Consider the following 14,710-nt stretch of genomic DNA (forward strand, 5'->3'; position numbering starts at 1 on the left):
ACGCCCATGCAGCTTTGCATCATCATTTGCCAATTTTGGAATGTGGAAGAGAGTGTGAAAATATCATATGATTTGGCTATAAATAGAAGCCCTTATGCTCAGAATTAAGAACAATATTGCGCCAGCTTTGAATCCCCATTGAAAACCCTTCACTCTCATAGGATAAATCTAATAAATTCATTTGAATTTGAGCTTAAATCTCCACTGTTTTGGAATTCAATTCTCCAGGAGTCCATTGCTTCTAAACCTTTCCATTCTCTTCCTGCAAGTAATTGAAGTGAGTCCAAGCACAAGCCAGAGCAGGATCCATCGTGTTCAGACCTCCATTGAAGGTAATTTGTAGAAATTTTAAACTCTTCGATTCTTGCTCAATTCCATTGATTCTTGAGTTGTCTGAAGTCCTACCAATGTAGGCAAGAAGATTGAGTTGCTTTGAGGTCAAAGCGAAGCAACTCAGATCATGTACCTCAATTTTCAATTCCACATATCTCTCAATATATTTGAAATTGGAATGAATGGAGGTCAGATTCAAGCTCAGTGCCATTTTTCTTCAAGATCATGTCCCTGTTGTTTATTTTGGTGAGGGTTCATATTGACCAGTCCGATGAAGCTCACCGGGGAAGATGAACGGAGCTCTGACTCCGGCGATGATGTGTCTTGCATCTGAACCATAGGATCCTCCTCTCACGTTCTAATCTTGAGCGTTTGTTTTGATTACCATCTGTGCCACGCGGTTGACTAAGGAACTTATGGAACGCGCGTTTTGGATCATCAGATCTGCCACCTCAATTAATGAGGGAGATCTGATGGTCCACGTATTTTTGAATTTTCTGATTTTTGTTTTAATTGCATTTTCTTCAATAATTCATATTAAATTCAATATTGATCCCAAAAATATGAGACTTTCACCAAAAAATTTCAAATATTTTTCTCTTCCATATTATGCATTAAAATTATTTTTTGGATCATTATTAATAATTTTCATGAATTAATTGTTTTTGCATTTGTTTTTAATTGTTTAAAAATATTTTTAAATGTCCAAAAATTATGAAATTTTTTCTCCAAGGTCCTTTGACCTTGTTTGACCTATGATAAATCTCATGGCCATTTATTTGGTGTTTTGATGAGATTTTAGGAATTGGACAAAACATATTTGAATTTAATGCACTATTTTATTATTTTTAATTGAATAAATGCCATTTAAATTTTGTTGACCATTTGTATTGACTTATTTGAGTTTGCTTGTTTGTTGTTGGGCCTTGGTCAAGGTTGATTTAACTTTGTCAAGTTAATATCATTGGATTTAGGGGATTGATGGAATGTACATTCCATCTCCCAAAATGAACAAATGATATTAATTTAATAAAAGTCCTCCTTTGACCAATTTGTGATATCATTCATCCCCTTCCCTCTTCATCTAATTCCCCTTCTTCATCCATTCATTTTCATTTGGTCAATGACATCTCAAAGTCCTAATGCTAGTTGATTGAAAGATTAACATGAGTACAGATGAGATTAGGCCACACCTTTTGCATATTTTTTTTGTGTGTGGTATGTTTCATGAGCATAGTTCATTATACTATGTCTCCAACATGCATTAAAACCAAAAATCTATTGCCCGACCTCAAATAGTTGTGACTTCTACATAAGTCCAATTACGATTGCTTAACATTGCGCTAAATTTGTGACACAAAAGGCATAAGCGTTCTAGTTAGTGAGATTGTAAGTCTCCCCTCTTCCATGGTATTGTATGGAAACTTGGCCTTTTTTCCTTCCTTTGGAAGATGTTTTGGTTCAAGGATCCATGCTTGTGGCAAGTGGGTTGAATGTTCTCCAAAGAATGTCTTGAAGTGAAAAGAAAAAGCAAAACAAAACTAACCTCTAACTTACTAACTATTAAGTTTTAATTTCAAGAATTTACTTTAATGCAATTTACTTTTAACACTCTATTATCATTTTCCATTATACATATCATTCTAATTGTTTATGTTAATGTAATTTTCACTTTGTCCATTTGAACCATATTGTGTGATATTGTTTTGTTTGTGTATACTTTACTTGTTTGTTTTGGTCTTTGACCATTAATGTACATAATAAATAACAAAAAACCCTAAAAAAACTTTTGAGTGAACTGTTGGTTTGATCTTGCCCAAATGGACTTAGAATTTAGGCAACATTCCTTTGCTAATGGACTTGGCCAAGGCCAACTTGTTGAAGAACCAAGTGCTTGCAATTTGAAATTCATCTGATACATCTTTGAAGACCTCTCTAGATTCATCTACAACATTGATCATTGTTAAGCTGTTATTTTGAATTTGTGACTTGTGGAATTCATCTGTTGCATGAGCCATTTTGGAAAAGATCATGAAGTAGATAAGCTTGGATGAGGCCATCTTTATTTGATGCATTGCTCTTCAAGAGAAGATAATTGTGAATTTGTGTGTTGTTTGATTCTAAAAAGTCCAAGGGGATTCCGGGTTTCTATTGACATACTTGTCTATTGGATTGCTACCCATTTGGTCAGATCTTTTCAACTCTAAACTTTTATTTTTTATGCATAGGGTAGTCTCTTCATCTTCTCCCCATTTCTTTAATTTCAAGATCTCTTCCTCCATTTTCAAAATCTTCTTGGTGTGAACTATTTTTGTTCTAAACTTTGACCACTTTTAAAAAAAAGATAGATACTTTGGCCTTATGCCATTGGATTTTCAAACTTATTTTCTTAAATCAAAATTGTAAATAAATTTAACTATACTTGACTTAAACTTTCAAAAAGCCAAAAAGAACTAACTCATTCAAATCATTTTCATGCCTCTGTGCCTTTCAAACTTAAATTTTGTTAAAACCAACAAAGTCATTTTGAAATTTATAGCACGAACAACGAGGTTTTGATTCCTTATTTTTATGTTGGTACGTAGGCACGAGACCGAAGGTCTTGTCAAACACAAAAATATAATTAATGAATTCTTTTCTCATCCCCCCATTCTATTTGTTTGAAAACATCACTTTATACCAAGTACATATGCACACAAAAAGGGCTCCCTAGGAGTACCTAGGACACTTTGGGTGCTAACACCTTCCCTCTGTGTAACCAACCCCCTTAACTGTGATCTCTGACTTTTATTAGTTTTTATTTGAAAACTTATTACTATTTGGGTTTTGTTCGTACTTTTTTCTTTTTCCCTTGGAAACAATAAAAGCGCGGTGGCGACTCTTGTTAATTGATCTCTAGCTTGTCAATAGCTTGATGATCATGAATTTCCCGCTACAGAAATTAAGTGGAGACTCTACTGGGGAGTAGTCTCTAGTGGGTTTAACCTACTTTTTGTGTGAATATATTTGTATATATGTGATGTTTGTATATATGTGATGTTTGTATATATGTATGTGTGATATAATCTGCTTGTTGTGCTTGGTGATCTCTGAGTGGTGAGATAAGTTCTAACCCGAACTTGAGTGCAATTAAGATAGGAGGATGGTATAGTCATGTTCGACTTGTGTGGAGTAGTCCTTAACAAGTTGGCTTGAGATCCATCTGCTCAGTGGAGACTCCTTTGGATTTGGAAATGTCACACAAGTATTTATGGTTAGGCATTACTATTTCTAATTGGGTCTGAGAAGTTAAGGACCTTAGAACACCTAACCCATCTTGGCCTATTTAGGACATAGTGCGGAAACTGTTCAAGTGTAGACTTGATAACAGTTGTTACGCGATACTACACTCAGATGAGTTTCTCTTGATAATATTATGGGTCGATGAGTCAGTCATCTTAACCTGTAATATCCGATAGATGGGATTATGACTCTGGGAACCTTTTAGAACATGATCTACAGATTTTTATCCTTAGTTCACTCCTTTGGGATGGTTCTTACCCAGAATCCATGCTCGTGACTTGCAACAAGCCCTTGATTCTTGGTTGATCCAATCAATTCTTGTCAATATCAATGGAACTTGGGTGTTGATAAGATGTAAACCATAATCCACCAAAATGGATGATTGATCTTGACAATGACTTGATTCAGCCCTTGACCTTTGTTTGCCTTGTCTGCGATCCCTTATTTGTGATTGTTGCATTCATACATTCATGCGCATTATAACATTCATCACATAAAATTTCAAGGAACTAAGGTATCATTTGCAAATATTTTCAGACCATGGATTGTGGACGAAGGAACACTAAGAAGTACAGTTTCAGATGTCCAGACTTGAAAGAGTTAAGGAAGCTAGCATCTTTTGTATTAGATCCCTTGGACTTCAAACAACGCCATGGGAAGCTTCTGTCCATCTTGTCTGCTATGTAGTTGAAGGACTTTTGAGTGTGTTGGTGTAGTTCTATGATCCTTTATACTGTTGTTTCACTTTCCCAGATTTTCAGCTTGTGCCTACCTTGGAGGAGTATTCTCATCTTTTGGGGACACCTATTTCTAGTAGAGTGCCTTTTAGTGGAATGGAGGAGATTCCCCGATCTAGTATTATTGCTGAAGCTCTTCACTTGAAGAAGTTTGAGATAGAGGCTTATTAGATGGAGAAAGGAGGATTATTTGGGTTGCCATCTGTTTTCCTCATCAAGGAAGCTACCACTTTTGCTCAAGCTGGTAGTGTGGACGCTTTTGAAGCTATCTTTGTGTTGCTCATCTATGGATTAACTTTGTTCCCTAACATTGATGGTTTTGTTGATGTTAACGCCATTAGACTTTTCTTGATTGGGAATCCTGTGCCTACTTTGTTGGGTGATATGTATTTTTCTTTGCATCTAAGGAATTCTAAGGGTGGTGGAACGATTGTCTGTTGTACTCCTCTTCTGTACAAGTGGTTTATTTCACACTTGCCTCAGACACCTGCGTATATGGAAAACAAACAATGTCTAAGGTGGTCTCAGAGACTTATGTCTCTCACTAATGATGATATAGTTTGGTATGATCTATCCTTAAGAAGTTTGGAGATTATTGATAGTTGTGGTGAATTCTCTAATGTGCCTCTCATTGGTACACAAGGAGGAATTAACTACAACCCTGCTTTGGCTCGTCGTCAACTTGGGTTCCCCTTGAGAGACAAACCTAATAACATTAAGAAAATTATCTAGAAGATGGTTGTCACGTATAAGGATTGGCATGAGATGCTCCCATTTGCTTTGCATGGGTATCGTACATCCGTCTGCACTTCAACAGGGGCAACCCCTTTCTCTCTTGTGTATGGTATGGAAGCAGTACTCCCCGTAGAGGTTGAGATCCCTTCATTGCGTGTGCTCATGGGAGCCAAGTTGACTGAAGCTGAATGGTGTCAGACCAGGTTTGATCAGTTAAATTTGATAGAAGAGAAGAGATTAACTGCCATGTGTCATGGTCAGTTATATCAGCAGAGAATGAAGAGAGCTTTTGATAAGAAGGTCAAACCTCGAGTGTTCAGAGAAGGTGACCTTGTGCTCAAGAAGATTTTATCGTTCAAGCCAGATTCCAAATGAAAATGGACTCCCAGTTATGAAGGCCCATATGTTGTTAAGAGAGCCTTTTCAGGCGGCACATTGATTCTTACAACTATGGATGGTGAAGAGTTCACTCGTCCTGTGAACACAGATGCAATCAGGAAATACTTCGCCTAAAAAGAAAAGAACAACTCACTAAGTTGAAAACCCGAAAGGGCGGCTTAGGAAAAAATGAGCGCTCGGTGGATTGAAAACCCGAAAGGGCGATCTAGGCAAAAATTAGAGACATAAAACATAAAGAATTTCCCGATAAGTTGAGTACCCCACCTTAGGGCAACTTATGCAAAAATTAGGGATTATGGCAAGTAACCGCATTCTGTTGATCTTCAGTGATTTTAAAGACTTGTTTGAGCATAAAGGTTGACATCGGTTCATCTTCAACAGTGGTCAAGAGCAGAGTGGATATCTAGAGTTGGTAGAGGGATTAAGGATCGTTTGTATTCAATGTAACCTTTTCCATGTAAATTACCATTTTCAACTTTGTAAAATCTATGGAGTCTTGTCATTTACAGACTACCATTCTATTAAATAAAGTTGAGCTTTTATCCAATTGTTTATACTCTTATTTACTTCAGCCAATAGTTTTAAATTTTATTATGATCATTTTGAAATTAAATTTTTAAATCAAAATCAAGTTTTCTTTAATATATAAAAGTAAGAATTTTTCCCAAAGCAAGTAAAAGGAATATCAACTGCGTTTCAGTAAAAAGCAAGTCCTTAAGTGTGAAGCATCTGAGGTTCCCCAAGCAGTAACTCTTCGGGTATCCCTAGACGTTTATGTTGATTCAATTCCTCGACAGAGTATTTGATCCCCGGTGGAACTCCTTTCTTTATCCCTAGCTGAGTTGGATACACTGTGGCATATCCTTTTTCCCATCAGAGTTTCGGCCTTCCCCAGTAGAGTTCATATTTCCTCAGCAGGCGGATCTTCATCAGAGATGTTTGATCTTCCCCAGTAGATCGCTTTTGGTGTCCCCACCGATCGCCTTGTATCTTTGCTCCTAGTCAGAGTTTCCTCCTGGTTTCTAAGCAACTTCAGTTATTTTTATCTGTAGGGTTGTCTCCCATTTTTATGGTGTTGACCTAAACTTCGCCACAGAGTTGATGTTGCTTTTATCCTCAGCAGATCTCCACCCTCCCCAGCCAGGGTTGAGCCCTTGAGATGTTGATCTCTCTATTCTCCAGCAGTTTGTCTCCATATTTTGTGGATTGACCGAGGATTGTACCGGTTTTAGGAGTATGGTTCATAATACCATATCTCTAACATGCATTAAAACTAAAATTTCTTTTGCCCGACCTCAAATAGTTGTGACTTCTACATAAGTCCAATTACGATTGCTTAACATAGCGCTAAATTGTTGACACAAAAGGCATAGCATTCTAGTAAGTGAGATTGTAAGTCTCGCCTATTTCATTGTATTGTGTGGAAACTTGGCCTTTTTTCCTTCCTTTGGAAGATGTCTTGGTTCAAGGATTCGTGCTTGTGAATAGTGGGTCGAGTGTTCTCCAAAGAATGACTTAAACAAAACAAAAAGCAAAAGCAATACTAACTTCTAATCAATTAACAACTAACATTTAATTTCAAGCCATTTACTTTTATGCACTTTAATTTTAAGTCTTTATTCATTTGCCATTATTCATACCATTTGACTTGTTTGCTTTAATGCTATTTTCACTTTGCTCATTTGAGCCTTATCTTGTGATATATTATGATTGTATATACTTGTTTGTGTTTGGGGTCTTTTGACCTTAATGTACATAATAATAACAAAAACCCTAACAGACATTTGTGTGGACTATTGGATTTGATCTGAGACATTGGACTTAGAAGTAGGCAACACTCCTTATGCAAAAGGACTTTGCCAAAGCCAACTTTCATGAAACCAAGTGCTTATGAATTGAAACTTCATCTGAAGCAAGTATTGAAGATCCATTTGAGTTCATCTGCTACATGATCTTATTGAAGCTATTATTTTGAGTCTGTGCCTAATGCTTATCTTTAAGTTCATCTGATACATGGGAGTTTGTGAAGAAGATCATGGAATTGTTAAGCTTGGATGTGGCTATCTTTATTTGATGCCTTTCTCTTCATCTTGCTATTTGTGTATTGATATTGCTTGATTCTAAAGTCCAAGGGAAATTTGGGTTTCTATATGACATTCTTGTCTATTGGATTGCAGCCCATTGGTCAGATCTTTTCAACTCCTAACTTTTAATTTTTTCTTAGGATTAGTCTCTTCATCTCTTCCCCACCTCTTTAATTTCAAATCTCTCTCTCCTTTTAAAATATTATTTCCTTGTGTTTTTAACTTAGACCATATTGCAAATTAGAAACTTTGGCCTTATGCCATTGCATTTTTAAACCCTTTCTTAATCAAACTTGTAAATGAACCTAACTATACTTGACTTCAAATTTCAAAAAGACGAAAAGAACTAACACTCATTAAAACCTTTTTAGGCCTTTTGTGCAACTTCTAAAACTTAAATATTTTGTTAAAAGCAATGCATCCACTTTGAAATTTTTACCACGAACTACGAGGTTTTGATCCCTCATTTTATGTTGCTACGTAGGCACAAGTCCGAAGGTCTTGTCAAACACAAAAATATAATTAATAAATTCTTTTCACATCCCTCCACTCTATTTATTGCAAACATCATTTTTGTAAAAAAAAACACATATGCACACAAAAAAGGGCTCCATAGGAGTACCTAGGCCACTTTGGGTGCTAACACCTTCCCTCTGTGTAACCAACCCCCTTACCTGTAATCTCTTGTATTTTATTAGTTTTGATTTGAAAACTTCTTATCTTTGGGTTTTGTTCGTACTTTTCCCTTTTCCCTTGGAAACAGTAAAAGTGCGATGGCGACTCTGGTTTAATTGACGTCTAGCTTACCCATAGCTTGATGGTCATGAATTTACCGCTACAGAAATTAAGTGGCGACTCTGCTGGGGAGTAGTCTCCAGTGGGTTTAGCCTACTTTTTTGTTTGTGTATATAATTGTATATTTGATGTATGTATATTTTTGTGTGTGATATAATCTTCTTGTTATGCTTGTTGATCTCTAAGTGGAAAGATAAGTTCTAACCCGAACTTGAGTGCAATTAAGATAAGAGGATGGTATAGTCATGTTCGACTAGTGTGGAGTAGTCCTTAACAAGTTGACTTGAGAACCATCTACTCAGTGGAGACCCTTTTGGAGTTATGAATGTCACACAAGTTATTTGTGGTTAGGCATTACTCTCTCTGATTTGGGGTCTGAGAAGCAGAGGACAATAGAAAATTTAACCCCTCTTGGCCTATTTAGGACGTAGTGCGGAGACTATTCAGGTGTAGACTTGATAATAGTTATTACGCGATACTACACTCAAACGAGTTTCTCTTGAGAATATTATGGGTTGATGAGTCATTCATCCTAACCTGTAATATCTGATAGATGGAATTAAGACTCTGGGAACTTTTTAGAACATGGTTTATAGGTTTTATCCTTAGTACACTCCTTTGGGATGGTTCTTACCCAAACTCCATGCTCGTGACTCACAACAAACCTTTGATTCTTGGTTGATCCAATCAAGTCTTGTCAATATCAATGGAACTTGGGTGTTGATAAGGTGAAAACCATAATCCACCAAAATGGATGATTGATCTTGACAATGACTTGATTCATCCCTTGACCTTTGTTTGTTTGCCTGGTGTGTAATCCCTTATTTGTGATTGTTACATTCATGCATTCATGCGCATCATAACATTCATCACACCAATAATTTCAAGGAACTGAGGTCTTATTTGCAAATATTTTTAGACCATGGATTATGGATGAAGGAACACTAAGAAGTACAACTTCAGATGTCCAGATTTGAAAGAGTTAAGGAAGTTGTCATCTTTTGTATTAGATCCCTTGGATTTCTAGCAACATCATGGGAAGCTTCTGTCTATCTTGTCTATTGATGTGGTTGAAGGACTTCTGAGTGTGTTGGTTCAGTTTTATGATCCTATCTACCATTGCTTCACTTTTCTTGATTATCAGCTTGTGCATGCATTAGAGGAGTGTGCCCATCTCTTGGGGATACCTGTCTCTGAGAAAGCGCCTTTTAGTGGATTGGAAGAGATTCCTAGATCTCATATCATAGTTGAAGCTCTTCATCTGAAGAAGTCTGAGATAGAGGCTCATTGGGTGAAGAAAGGAGGATTGTTTGGATTGACTTCTGAGTTCATCATCAAGGAAGCTACTACCTTTGCTCAAGCCGGTAGTGTGGATGCTTTTGAAGCTATCTTTTTGTTGCTCATCTATGGATTAGCTTTGTTCCCTAACATTGACGGTTTTGTTGATGTTAACGCCATTAAAATCTTCTTGATTGGGAATCTAGTGCCTACTTTGTTGGGTGATATGTACTTCTCTTTGCATCTAAGGAATTCTAAAGGTGGTGGAACTATTGTGTGTTGTGTTCCTCTTCTGTACAAGGGGTTTATTTCGCACTTGCCTCAGACACCTACTTTTGTGGAGAACAAACAATGTCTACGATGGTCTCAGAGACTTATGTCTCTCACTAATGATGATATTGTTTGGTATGATTCTTCATTGAGTAGCTCGAATATTATTGATAATTGTGATGTGTTCTCAAATGTGCCTCTCATTATTACACAAGGAGTAATCAACTACAACCCTGCTTTAGCTCATCCTCAACTTGGGTTCCCCTTGAGAGACAAGCCTAATAACACTTTGTTAGAAGGTATTTTCTATCAAGAGGGTAAATATCCATAACATATGAATTAGAAGATGATACATGCTTGGCATAATATGCATAGGAAAGGAAGATTCGAGCTTGGGTCGCGCAACTGTGTAGCTTTGGAAGCTTAAACTCTTTGGGTGAACATGAGAGCTTTGGAGTTGAAGATGTCGTATGCTTGTGAAAGACCTATGTCTATGGTTGTGGTTGAGCCATCAACTCTCCCTAACTAAGATGTAGAGGAGTTGGAAGACGCACTCGCCAAGATGAAGCAAGAGAAGGATATGTAGGAAGAAAGTTTCCATGCTTTGAGCCGAAAGCATGAGGAGTTGCATCTTGAGTCTAAGGACAAAGACGCGCTTATTGAGCTTCTTGAAGACCGAGTAATAAAGAGACAGAGAGAGCCAGAGGTTTCATCTTCCTCTAGTATGCCTCAGTCTTCCGTTACTTGGAAGAAGATTGTTGATCAGATTGTCCTCGAGAAGACTCAGATGAAGACTTCTTTTGAATCCGAGATCCGACGCATCCGAAGGAAGTACGTACCTGCGGCCCGATCTTCTGACATTGTTGTTAGGTATCCTTAGTATGATTAGTTTCCTTTTCTCTTGTATTTTGTTTTTTTGGTTTCTGAAATTGTACCCAGTGTAGTCCTTCCAATTATATAAATAAAAGAGATTTTATGTTCAATTAAATTATGCAATTATTATTATATATTTGCAAATAAAATAGTATGTTCCTTGAAAATAAAAACAATCCAGCATTGCATTTCATGCATCATTTTCATAAGCAGGTTTCTCTTTCGCCATATGTCTTATTGGTTCTTCTTCTGTGCTTCATCCAACCTGACTCATCGATAAAATACCAACACCAATCATCCGCGAATCATGGGACATCTAGAGAAAGAGAACAAAGACTTAAAGGACAAGATTGCCCATCTGACTACCAAGATGGAGTCAGTCCTAGCTACTCAAAGTCAATCTTCTCCAACGCCTGCAACTCCTCCTCCTCAAAGGACTGTCATTTCAGAGGTTGTTTCTTCAACCGTGCTTGCCGCTCATTTCGCTCCTCTCATGCCTGCCGGATTCCCGTGGGGAATGTCGCCCAACTTTGTGCTTGAAGGTTTTGCACCTACTTTTTCTTCCATGCTGACATCTAGCCCGGTCATGTATGTGCCACCACCGATTGTTGACATGCTGCCCCGTGTTGAGGACACCATCTACCATTCCGAGCCGTCTGAGGGTCCGGATGTCTATGAGAAGATGGATGAGATAAAAGATCAATTCCTTGAGCTAAGAAAGTAGTTGAAGACTCTGAGAGGAAAAGATTTGTTCGGTAAGAGTGTTGTGGAACTTTGCTTGGTTCCTAATGTCAATATCCCAATGAAGTTCAAAGTCCCTGACTTTGAAAAGTATAAGGGGAATACATGTCCACTCAGTCATCTTGTCATGTATGCTAGAAAGATGTTGAAGCAAACTGATAATGATCAGTTACTGCTTTATTATTTTCAAGACAGTCTGACTGGTGCTGCTCTGAGGTGGTACATGGGTTTGGATAGTGCGAGTGTCCGCATGTTCAATGATTTGGGTGAGGCTTTCGTGAAGCAGTACAAATATAATGTGGATATGACGCCAGATAGGGACCAATTGAGGTCGTTGTCTCAAAAGGACAAGGAGACATTCAAAGAGTACGCTCAGTGATAGAGAGAGCTAGCCGCTCAGATTACCCCTCCTTTGGAAGAAAAGGAGATGACCAAGATATTTCTCAAGACCCTGAGCTCGTTTTACAATGAGCATATGATTGCCAGTGCCCCTAGTGATTTTACCAAAATGGTAAACATGGGGATGAGGTTAGAAGAAGGTTTCCGAGAGGGACGGTTGTCTAAAGAGGAGGTTTCGTCTAGTAAGAAGTACGGCAGCGGGTTTTCCAGAAAGAAAGAAGGCAAGACTAATGTAGTATCGGTTGGAAGGTAGAGGAGACCTCATGTTAGAAGGAATCCACAACCCCGTCAACACCATCATCAAGTATCGTCTGTTATTCTTGTATTTTCAAACAATCAATCAATGCTCGTTCAACAACAACGTCAACAACAACCACCGCAAAGAACAAACAACTACAACAACACCAACACTAACAATCATCAAGAACAACAAAATTTTGAGAGGAAGAAGATCTCTTTTGACCTGATTCCTATGTCTTATGCTGAATTGTATCCATCTTTGGTTCTCAAGAACCTTTTGCATTGTTACAACTTCACTGTGCCTTTCACCAAGGGGCTCCTGGCCATGATATTGAAAATTGTTACCCCTTGAAGTACGAAGTCTAGAAGTTGGTCAAAAATTGGATGGTGTCCTTTGAGGACCGTGCACCGAATGTCAAAGTTAACCCATTACCCACTCCTGGTAACCCTTCTGTTAACATGGTAGATGATTGTCCTAAGGAGTTCAAAGTGTATGATGTTCGTTTCATTAGAAGATCCTTGGTGACGATGCACAAGGATATCTGTTTGGTAAGTGATTGTGAGCATGACCATGATGGATGTGCAATCTGTAGTGTTAATCCTAGAGGTTATATGGTTGTGAAGAGAGACATCCAGAGGTTGATGGATGAAGGTATGATCCAGATTCTTCAGTCCCGTCACTTGGGTGATGATGTGAATGTTATAGTTCCTGTGTTCAAGACACCAAAGAGAGTAGTGATTCAATTTGAAAGCAGCAGTAGTAACAGTGTCAGTAATATATCGGTATCACCGTTGATAATACGGTTAGTGGGTCCAGTCCCGTATGCATCCAATAAGGCTGTTCCATACCAGTATAATGCGACTATGTTAGAGAATGGTCAAAAGGTTCCATTACCTACGACCAGTTCTGTTGTGAGCATTGCTGATGTTATGAAGGTGACCCATAGCGGCCGTGTTTTTGGGCCAGTATTCCCAAAGAATGTAGAAGATGTATCTTCCAGTAAGAGTTTTTAAGTGCCTGCAGTTGATCTGATCAGCACTCCAAAGTGTCAGTCTGGTGAATCCAACGGTTTGAAGCCTAATGATGATGATGAGCTACTCCGATTGATTAAGAAGAGCGAGTTTAATATGGTGGAGCAGTTGCTCCAAACCCATTCCAAGATTTCAGTGTTGTCCCTAGTTATGAAGGTATTGGAGCAAGCTTATGTAGAGCATGATGTAACGACTGATTGGTTCGATCATATTGTGGCTAACATCACTTCCTACAATAACTTGAGCTTCTGTGATGAGGAACTTCCTGAGGAGGGTAGAAATCACAATTTAGCGTTACACATTTCAATGAATTATAAGGAGGATGCTCTGTCAAACCTATTGGTTGATACCGGTTCTTCATTGAATATTCTTCCCAAATCAACTCTTTCTAAATTGACATATCAAGAAGCTCCAATGAGATATAGTGGCGTGATCGTCAAAGCATTTGATGGTTCTCGCAGAACTGTGATTGGTGAAGTGGACCTTCCTATGAAGATAGGTCTGAGTGATTTCCAAATTACTTTCCAAGTAATGGATATCCACTCGGCCTATTGCTTCTTGTTAGGAAGGCCATGGATACATGAGGCAGGAGCCGTTACGTTAACTTTGCATCAGAAATTGAAGTTTGCCAAGAAAGGAAAGCTTGTTATTGCCGGTAGGGAGAAGGCTTTGTTGGTAAGCCACTTGTCATCTTTCTCTTATGTAAAAGCTGAGGATGAGGTTGGAACTCCGTTCCAAGCTCTATCTATTGTTGGAGAAAAGAGAGTTGGGGCACCTATGTCCTCCTTCAAAGACGCTCATAAGATTGTTGAAGACGGTATTTCTGATAAGTGGGTTCAGATGGTAGAGGTCACAGAGAATAAGAGCAGAGATGGTTTGGGATTCCAACGAGGTTCATATGAGATTAGAGCTGAAGATGTGCAACCGAGTTTCCGTAGCGGAGGGTTCATTCATGGTAATGAACAACACTTAGCTGCCGTGATCGAGGGGGATGAAGATGAAGACTGCACCAATTTTGTAACGCGTGGAAAAGCTTGCAACAATTGGACTGCTGTTGATGTTCCTATTATTATGCATCATTCTAAGTAATTGTTTTTATTATTTTTGAAAATCTTTCTCCTATGCCTAAAGGAGAAGTGAACATTGTTGGCATTTTCACATTTGATCATTAATAAAATTCAATTCTATTCATCCACATCTATGATGTTTTATTACTTTTTGCTTTTTTCTGAATAATGGTAATCACAAAAAAAAACATAATTAAAATATAATTTATCAATCTGCATAATATTTGGTCACCAATTAACTTTTCTAAAATCAAAATATCAAATCATTATGCAGGTGGGTTTCTAAACCCATTGAATACAATGATCTTACTCCTTCGCCAAAATTTGAATTCCCTGTGTTTGAGGCTGAGGGAGGAAGTGATGAAGAAGTATCTGATGAATTGTCTCGTCTACTTGAGCACGAGGAAAAAGCCATTCAGCCATTTGAAGAGCAGATTGATTTAGT

This window comes from Lathyrus oleraceus, chromosome 6, assembly GCF_024323335.1.
Source record: "Lathyrus oleraceus cultivar Zhongwan6 chromosome 6, CAAS_Psat_ZW6_1.0, whole genome shotgun sequence".
NCBI classification, from domain to species: Eukaryota; Viridiplantae; Streptophyta; class Magnoliopsida; order Fabales; family Fabaceae; genus Lathyrus; species Lathyrus oleraceus.